Raw genomic sequence first — 9,196 nt, forward strand, 5'->3', positions numbered from 1 at the left:
TTTTATAACTGCTTCCTAGGGGCTCTGAGAACCAGACACAAGGCCCACTCATCTTCCTCCTGCCCAGGGCTCTCCCCTCACTATGGTGTCCCTTCCTTGCCAAACATATTGGAAAACTCTTTTTTCCCATCTTTGAACTCACTCACGCAGGAGGACAAGGTTTCCTGCAGCAGGAATTGAGGGAGGAAGTGACAAAAAGACATTTCCCCAAATCCACATCAGCCAGGAAGAGCAGCACCAGGTACTCTTTGAGGGCTGCTGACCATGCGGCTGCAGCAGCATGCAGCGAGGCCAGTGATGCTGCTTCCCCTCTTTGGGAACTTTCCTCCACCAGGCAGCCCTCCTGTGGAACTGCCAGGTGCAGCCCTGACCTAAGAGTGTGCTCTCCTCACCCCTTCCCCTCCCCTAATGTGTGTGGCTTTCATTGGTCCTACTGACCACACCTTGCTTCCCAAAACCCTCCTTTCCAACAACACATTTCCCTCCAAACTCACTAGGTCAGTTCCTTTGTTGCCCCTTCGTTGGACACGTGTTATTGTTGTTCAGTTGCTAAGCTGTGTCTGACTTTTTGTGACCCCATGAACTGCAGCACACCAGCCTTCCATGTCCTTCACTCTTTACCCGAGTTTGCTCAAACTCATGTCCACTGAGACAGTGATGCTATCTAACAATCTCATCCTCTGCCGCCCTCTTCTTATTTTGCCCTCAATCTTTCCAAGTATCAGGGTCTTTTCCAATGGCTCTTCACATCAGGTGGCCAAAGTATTGGAGCTTCAGCTTCAGAATCAGTCCTTCCAATGAATATTATTTAGGGTTGATTTTCTTTATGATTGACTGGTTTGATCTCTGTTGTCCAAGGGACTCTCAAGAGTCTCCAGCATCACAATTCAAAAGCATCAATTCTTCATCGCTCAGCCTTTTTTATAGACCAACTCTTACATCCGTACACAACAGTTGGAAAAACCATAGCCTTGACTATTCAGACCTTTGTTGGCAAAGTGATGTCTCTGATTTTTAATATGCTAAGATTGTCATAGCTTTTGTTGGACATGTGAACTCACCCAATTCAATCCTCATACCCTTTTCATTTACTCTCAGCATGCTCTTCCTGGCCAAGCTCATCCAGATTCACAGCTTTAATTACCATCTACTAATGGCCCTCAAACCCCAATACACCTGTATCCTAAGGTACCCACCCTGGGGTCCTCTTCCCTCAAATGATTGGCAAGCCTGGCACATCCACCACAGCCCTAGCCTGTGCCTGCTACCCCTGGTCTTCCAGCTCTCAGCCTTTCTCCTTGGGAAATACTCCACAGTATTTTGAAAAATACATCACTGATCCCTTTCTCCCCTCACTACAGAGATCCAACCTGTTCCCTTGTTACTATGCCTACAAACCCAAGCCTCCCTTCTTCTGTCCACTCATCCCCTCCTTTGGAGTCTCCCTCTGGGTCTTCATTCTCTCTGTCAAGATTATTACTGCCACCATCCACCTAGGTTTACTTCTCTTGATGATCCTACCTCCATTCAGCTCTGCAGGAATACTCAGAGTAATCTTCCTGACTTACATATCAGGTCAAAGCACAAATCCCTGTATAAACAAGGTTCAAGGTCCTTCCAAGTGAGAGAGGTGACCTAACTTGCCTCTCCCCTTCCTGCATTTTGCCCTCATGGAATGATTTGCTGTCTCCTCCTACCTACTGCCTCCCTGCCTGAGATGTCTTCCACAGATCCCATTTCACATCCTTTCAAGATCCTACAGATCCTACCTCCTCAAGAAGCTTTAGGCTATAACTGCATGTGGCAAGTGACATGACTATCAGATTCTAGTAGCTGAAGGATAGATATTTCAGACTTTATAACAACACTCAAAGTGCCTTCAAAATGTTAATACAACTTCTTGAAAGTGGGCTAAAATTACACTTAGGGAAAACAACAAAACTCCAGAGATGCCTTGATGTACTTTCAGAAGTAAAAGACACGGATGATGATTGGGGCAGAGGGCTGGGGGACGGGGGTGGCGCATGGTGGGATCGGGGGGCATCAAACCCAGGTCTCCTGCATTGTAGGCAGATTCTTTACCACATGACCACCAGGGAAGCTCCCTTGTCATATATATCATAGGTCAAATGTAATATTGTTGCAAATAGTACACCACAATCTCCTTGGGAATATTTCCTCATGGAGTGTTTCTCATCCTGTTCAGTTCTCTGGGGAGATATAAAAATGAGACAACATTGTTCAATAAACATAAGACACTACTATTTCACAATCTTATAGCTGTTGAATGTCAGCATTTGTCCTTTTGTGATGTCATACAGATTTTCATTGCCTTTTAGAATAGCTGCTCCTTAGTTATAGGCAGCTTTTCTCAATGTTTTTTCATAGGACCTTACATATCATGTTATCACATGGCTCTCCTTCATGCACTGCCTTTGGCATTGAAGGGTTGTACCCTCAACATGGTGGGAGACTCTAGCCAGCATAAGACCCCCTACATCTGCCAAAGACACATCAAGACATTGAGATACAGGGAAGTGGCATTCATTTAGTTCAGTTCAGTTCCACTCAGTTGTGTCCAACTCTTTGTGACCCCATGGACTGCAGCACACCAGGCCTCCCTGTCTACCACCAACTCCTGGAGTTAACACTAACTCATGTCCACTGAGTCTGTAATGCCATCCAATGATCTCATCCTCTGTCGTCCACTTCTCCTCCCGCTTTCAATCTTTCCCAGCATCATTCAAATGAGTCAGTTCTTTGCATCAGGTGACCAAAGTATTGGAGTTTCAGCTTCAGCATCAGTCCTTCCAATGAACATCCAAGACTGATTTCCTTTAGGATGGACTGGTTGGATCTCCTTGCAGTACAAGAGACTCTCAAGAGTCTTCTCCAGCACCACAGTTCAAAAGCATCAATTCTTCAGTGCTCAGCTTTCTTTATAGTCCAACTCTCACATCCATACATGACTACTGGAAAAACCATAGTTTTGACTAGATTGACCTTTTTTGGCAAAGTAATGTCTGTGCTTTTTAATATGCTGTCTAGATGGTCATAACTTTCCTTCCAAGGAGCAAGTGTCTTTTAATTTCATGCTGCAGGCACCATCTGCAGTGATTTTGGAGCCCCCCCCAAACAAGTCTCTCACTGTTTCCCTTATTTCCCCATCTATTTGCCATGAGGTGATGGGACCAGATGCCATGATCTTCATTTTCTGAATGTTGAGTTTTAAGCCAACTTTTTCACTCTCCTCTTTCACTTTCATCAAAAGGCTCTTTAGTTCCTCTTCACTTTCTGCCATAGGGTAGTGTCATCCACATATCTGAGGTTATTGATATTTCTCCCAGCAATCTTGATTCCAGCTTGTGCTTCATCCAGCCCGGCATTTCTCATGATGTACTCTGCATATAAGTTAAATAAGCACAGTGACAATATACATCATTGACATACTCCTCTCCCTATTTGGAACCTGTCTGTTGTTCCATGTCCAGTTCTAACTGTTGCTTCCTGACCTGCATACAGATTTCTCAAGACGCAGGTCAGGTGGTCTGGTATTCCCATCTCTTTAAGAATTTCATTAGTGGCATTCATTGGCTCCCTCAAGTACACAGGTACCCTCCTAGCTTACTTTACTCCATCCATAGCTCCTCCCTCTTGTGCACAAACATATTCTCTTTTCTGCTTTTATCTCTAAGAAATAAAAAATGTCTTCTTCTACATTTTGTTTCACTTGACAATGCACAGATACACATATGTCCAATAGTGGTAAGTAATGTGACTGTCTGTCAGCTGCTGGGGAGCCAACTTGTTGGGACAGCTTTAAACAGAAGCATCTGGGAAAGAGGAAGTCAGAACAGTAAAACTAGAAAGAATCATGTTCCAGGCAGCGAATATGACGTGGACTACAAAAAAAAAAAAAAAAAAACAAAAGCCAGGCTGATGTGACAGGAACTTCACTCCTTGCGAGGCCCTTTGGTAGATGGATTTATTGTTCTGAGAGCTTTTCCTCTCTCTGTGAGAAGCCTGCATGTCTCTGCCCCTGGTGTGTTGCTTGAAAGGCCCCCATGGGAGGAGGTTTCCCAATTGCCCATTTCTGTGGCCAAAGCAATCCAGTTTTCTTTCCAGACCCAAGCTGCCTTCCTCAACTACCAGAATATTTATTTACCGCAGTAATTCTCTACTTATTGAGAGGCAAATAACAAAACAAAATAAATCCTGTGGTGTTAATAATACAATCTTCCAGAAAATGTCCTCTCCATTCTTAAAGGGTCTTGTGGTACATATTTACTATGAAGCTGGAAGAAATTAACATTCCTTCAGACCCCTAAAGTGGAGACAGCAACCACGCTGTGTGGGTGACCTACCTTTACAGTCTGAGCTGACTTCTCACAGCCCAGAAGAAACAGGACAATGTTTGATTAGAGCCCTACAGACAGTTACCATGCAACTCTGCTCTGGGATGCTCCTCTGCCCTTCCTGTTGGCTTTGTCTCTACCTCAGCATCGAGGCTGGCTCATGAACCAAGTGCATACCTGTTTTATAAATCCAACCATCTACACCAGGCACCTCCTTATAAAGGGCACACAGCACTTTCAAAGGTTGGGAGCTAGATTTGGACTAGATTTTGGCACCTCCTAGAGCTGTGCAGAGCACAGTGTAGCCAAGCCAATGGTTCTGAATAAGTATCTGCCCACCTTGAAAAGGCTCTTCCCTCTGAAAAGGGTTAAATTAGATGCCCTCAGGGTCCCTTTCATCTCTAACAGACAGCACTTGCATGAATCTCTAATCATATGAAACCCAGCACATCACCATGACTCACTATTCACCTTCTGAGGAGGATTCTGATGACACATGTAGAATCCACGGCAGGTATTTTTGATCTCTGGGAGGAACCCTGATCCTCCCAGCGAAGCTACGCTGTGAGCAGTGATAGCTTCTCTAATTTGCTCAGATAGTATATCTTTCCTGGAATTTGTCCCTGAAGAGGTGCATGGAAAGAAGCAGTGACAGCCCAAGCACCTGCCAGCTAGCCTGTGGGTAACACACGGATGGCTCAGGGCAGTAGGTAATAGCTGTGTGTCACAGCTCATTGAGGCCAGGATAGAACTCACAAGTTCCAACAACCAAGCTATGAAAATTAAAACATACCTCCAGCTCACAAATTAGTTCTCCTCTACTCTCCATGTATCATGGAATGCAGGAAGTTAAAACATTGATTGCAACCACCAAATAACAGCACTGAAAAAGAAGGCCCCATCAAGCTGGCTAAAATCAAACACCACAGTATGCAGTGCTTTCTGTATGTCAGTTCAACGTCAGCAAGAGCTGCCCAGATAGCTTTCAGAACCAAGCTTCTCCTCTAGAGTAGACAGTGGAAAACTGCAGGCTGGAATAGACTGCAGTAATTAGAAATGTAATCCCTCCATTTACCATGACAGATTATTAAGGATCTCAACACGTCGCCTTTTTAAAAGCATAGCCAAAAAAAATCACAATGCAGGAAAAAATTTCTCTTTGCTTGTGAAACAGCTTTTCTAATGCCAACACTTTGCTTATGAAGCAATTCTGAGTAAAACCTCCTCCAAATGAAACTTCAGATAGAATAAGAATTTTTGCAGAAATTCTCTTGTTAAGTCAGGAGTTAATGGAGGGGAAAAAATGTATTGATTTGGAGATGATACAAATGCATATTTGGTGGACAGAAGTGAACAGAGATGCAATGTTCATTCAAAGTCGAAGCAAGGCCTGAACAATTCCAAGGAAGATGCAGACTGTGCTTCCCAGACTCTGCTTAGTGCTGCTCAGTCAACACCGGATGTTTTCCTGTTGATGTCAGCGTCATAGAATGGTTCTCTAACTTCAGCATTTATAGGGTTCAAACTGGGCAATTAAAGAACTTGGGTGATTTTGTTGGCATTTAGTGTTCGGTTCACTCACGTTTAAAAACCACTCGGCTCTCTTTAACAAATGCCCTTGAGAGAATCTTCATTTTATTTTAAACAATGAATTAATCCTTTAATTCTGAATAAAAGTCCCAAAATTCATGTTCACTTTTTAAACAATTCATTGAGTGAAGTCTTCCTGTTTCTTATTTATAGTTTTCAGGATCTCTCCTTCAATCAGTTCAGTTCAGTTGTTCAGTCATCTCCAATTCTCCGTGACCCCATGAATCGCAGCACGCCAGGCCTCCCTGTCCATCACCATCACCCAGGGTCCACCCAAACCCATGTCCATTGAGTCGGTGATGCCATCCAACCATCTCATCCTCTGTCATCCCCTTCTCCGCCTGCCTTCAATCTTTTCCAGCATCAGGGTCTTTTCAAATGAGTCAGCTCTTCACATCAGATGGCCAAAGTACTGGAGTTTCAGCTTCAACATCAGTCCTTCCAATGAACACCCAGGACTGATCTCCTTTAGGATGGACTGGTTGGATCTCCTTGCAGTCCAAGGAACTCTCAAGAGTCTTCTCCAGCACCACAGTTCAAAAGCATCAATTCTTCGGTGCTCAGCTTTCTTTACAGTCCAACTCTCACATCCATACATAACCACTGGAAAAACCATAGCCTTGACTAGACAGACCTTTTTTGGCAAAGTAATGTCTGTGCTTTTTAATATGCTGTCTAGGTTGGTCATAACTTTCTTTCCAAGGAGTAAGCGTCTTTTTATTTCATGGCTGCAATCACCATCTGCAGTGATTTTGGAGCCCAGAAAGGTAAAGTCAGCCACTGTTTCCACTGTTTCCCCATCTATTTGCCATGAAGTGATGGGACCAGATGCCATGATCTTACTTTTCTGAATGTTGAGCTTTAAGCCAACTTTTTCACTCTCCTCTTTCATTTTCATCAAGAGGCTCTTTAGTTCTTCTTCACTTTCTGCCATAAGGGTGGTATCATCTGCATATCTGAGGTTATTGATATTTCTCCCAGCAGTCTTGATTCCAGCTTGTAATTCCTCCAGCCCAGAACTTCTTATGATGTACTCTGCATATAAGTTAAATAAGCAGGGTCTCAATATACAGCCTTGATGTACTCCTTTTCCTATTTGGAACCAGTCTCCTCCAATAGGATTATGCAAATCAAAAGATAAATAACATTATTATACTTAAAGGGGACCTGTTAAATGCATTAAAGAAATAATTGAACAAAGAACACATCCCTTTAAGGGCCAAGGCTTTTATTCAAAGTGACAAAATTGCTTATAAACAGAAAAAAGATATTCTGAGTTGAAGTGAGTACTTTATTATGGTCCTTGTCCTAACTGCATTTCAAATGGATTTCATTCCTTTAAGAATTCTTTTACACAGATGTTACTAAAAACTCTTACTGCATTGGGGCAAGTCAAAACATCTTGTACAGTGTTGAAGAGGAAAGGAATAAAAATTGACAGAGATGATCTTTCAAGAAAGTGTGTATTTGTGTGTGTGTGAGAGAGAGAACATTTTTAAAAGTCATTGAACAACAGATGTTACAGAATCCTGAAAAATGAAAATGGACTTCTACCAGAGAAGGTGGTATGACGCACCTCCAGAACTCAGATTAGCTAGACAGCTCTCAAAGATGCCAACTTTCTGCCAGTACATGCTCAATAGATCAACTCATAGTGCTGACATTAAACATATCTTCTTACTAATATAGAGTCAGGAGATAATGAAATAAGGAGTAGGTGGAGACATCATTTATTTATGAGTATCTCCATGCAATATTTTCTTTTTTCTCAATATATAGGCAATTAGAAATCAAATTAAACTGGGCATCCTGTGCTTTTACTTGCTGAACCAGGCAACTGTACAGTGAACTGAGCACAAATTAGAATTGAAATTGGAGTCTGTGGATTCAGCTCCCAGGCTGGCCTCTCCCAAGCTGGAGGACCCGCAGCAAAGGTCTTGCCCTTTGTAGTTTTTCCCCTCATTTAAATAAGAGAAAGAACACTCATTTAATAGGGCTATCATGTTGATCAAATGAGAATGCTTAAGAAAACATTGTACAGACAATGAAACTATATGTAAATGAACATAAATGTGTTAATTCCAAAAGAAAAGTTAGTTGATTACTCTTCTGCCTTTTTTCTATATGTCTTAAAAGTTGATTATTATCTAACATATTCCTAATGTTTTTACTCATTTGCATTATATACTCAGCTCAAACAGTTCAGCTCAGTCTGTCAGTCTTGCCCCACTCTTTGTGACCCCATGAACTGCAGCTCACCAGGCTTCCCTGTCCATCACCAACTCCCAGAGCTTACTCAAACTCATATCCATCAAGTCAGTGATGCCATCCAACCATCTCATTCTCTGTCATCCCCTTTTCATCCTGTCTTCAATCTCTCCCAGCATCAGGGTCTTTTCCAGTGATTTACATCATTTAAAAAAAATTTTTTTTAATGTTCTATTTCTGATCCACAAAATGTATTCCCCATTGAACCATTTTTATCTTCACCCCTTATCAAGGTGACCTTTAGCATTTTGGATCCTCTTCAAGCTAGAGGTTGAGTCTAGAGTGTGTGAGTCCCCTGACCCGACAGCAGTGCTCACTGAGGAAGCCGCAACCTCAGGAGTGGACCCTTCTGTCCCCAGACATCTTACCCTACAGCCACTTAGAGGAGATCTATGCTCCTCACCCAGCATCAGGACTGGTGCCAACACTAAGAGCTCTGCATCCCCAGTAGGGCTTCCCCCTTCTCTTCAGAGGTGAGATGGGGTCCCAGAAGCTGCCCACCTGCCCACGCCTGGGATTTTCTCTTCCTCACTTCTGCAAGGTGTCCTTCTCCACAAAAGGCTCCAAACTCAGCTCCCGCTCTGGTCCCATGCTGTGGGCCTGCCATGGATTTCACAGCTCTTCCCACTGCCCAGTCGTCCCACTTGGTAAGGCCCTCTCAATCTCTCTGAAACACTCCAGCAGGAGCCTTGTAATAGACCCCGCCCCGGGGCTTCGCCGGGGTCTGTTCACACAGCAGCCTAGTGCTGTTCCCCCAGGAGCCTGACCGCTCCTCTTACAAAGCACCTCCTGCAGCTCCAGCCTCAGCCCACCCCGGCCCTGTTCATTCCACGCCTGTCGCTTCAGTCACCCTGCAGCCCCTCACACTCATGGCAACACTTTCTGGCCTATTAGTCCAGGACCCTCGGGCCACAGTGCTTTTCAGGCAGCTGACTCCCTCTCTCGCACCAGTCTCTGCTTCTTGTGAGAACCAGTGACACCTC

This window comes from Bos taurus, chromosome 4, assembly GCF_002263795.3.
Source record: "Bos taurus isolate L1 Dominette 01449 registration number 42190680 breed Hereford chromosome 4, ARS-UCD2.0, whole genome shotgun sequence".
NCBI classification, from domain to species: domain Eukaryota; kingdom Metazoa; phylum Chordata; class Mammalia; order Artiodactyla; family Bovidae; genus Bos; species Bos taurus.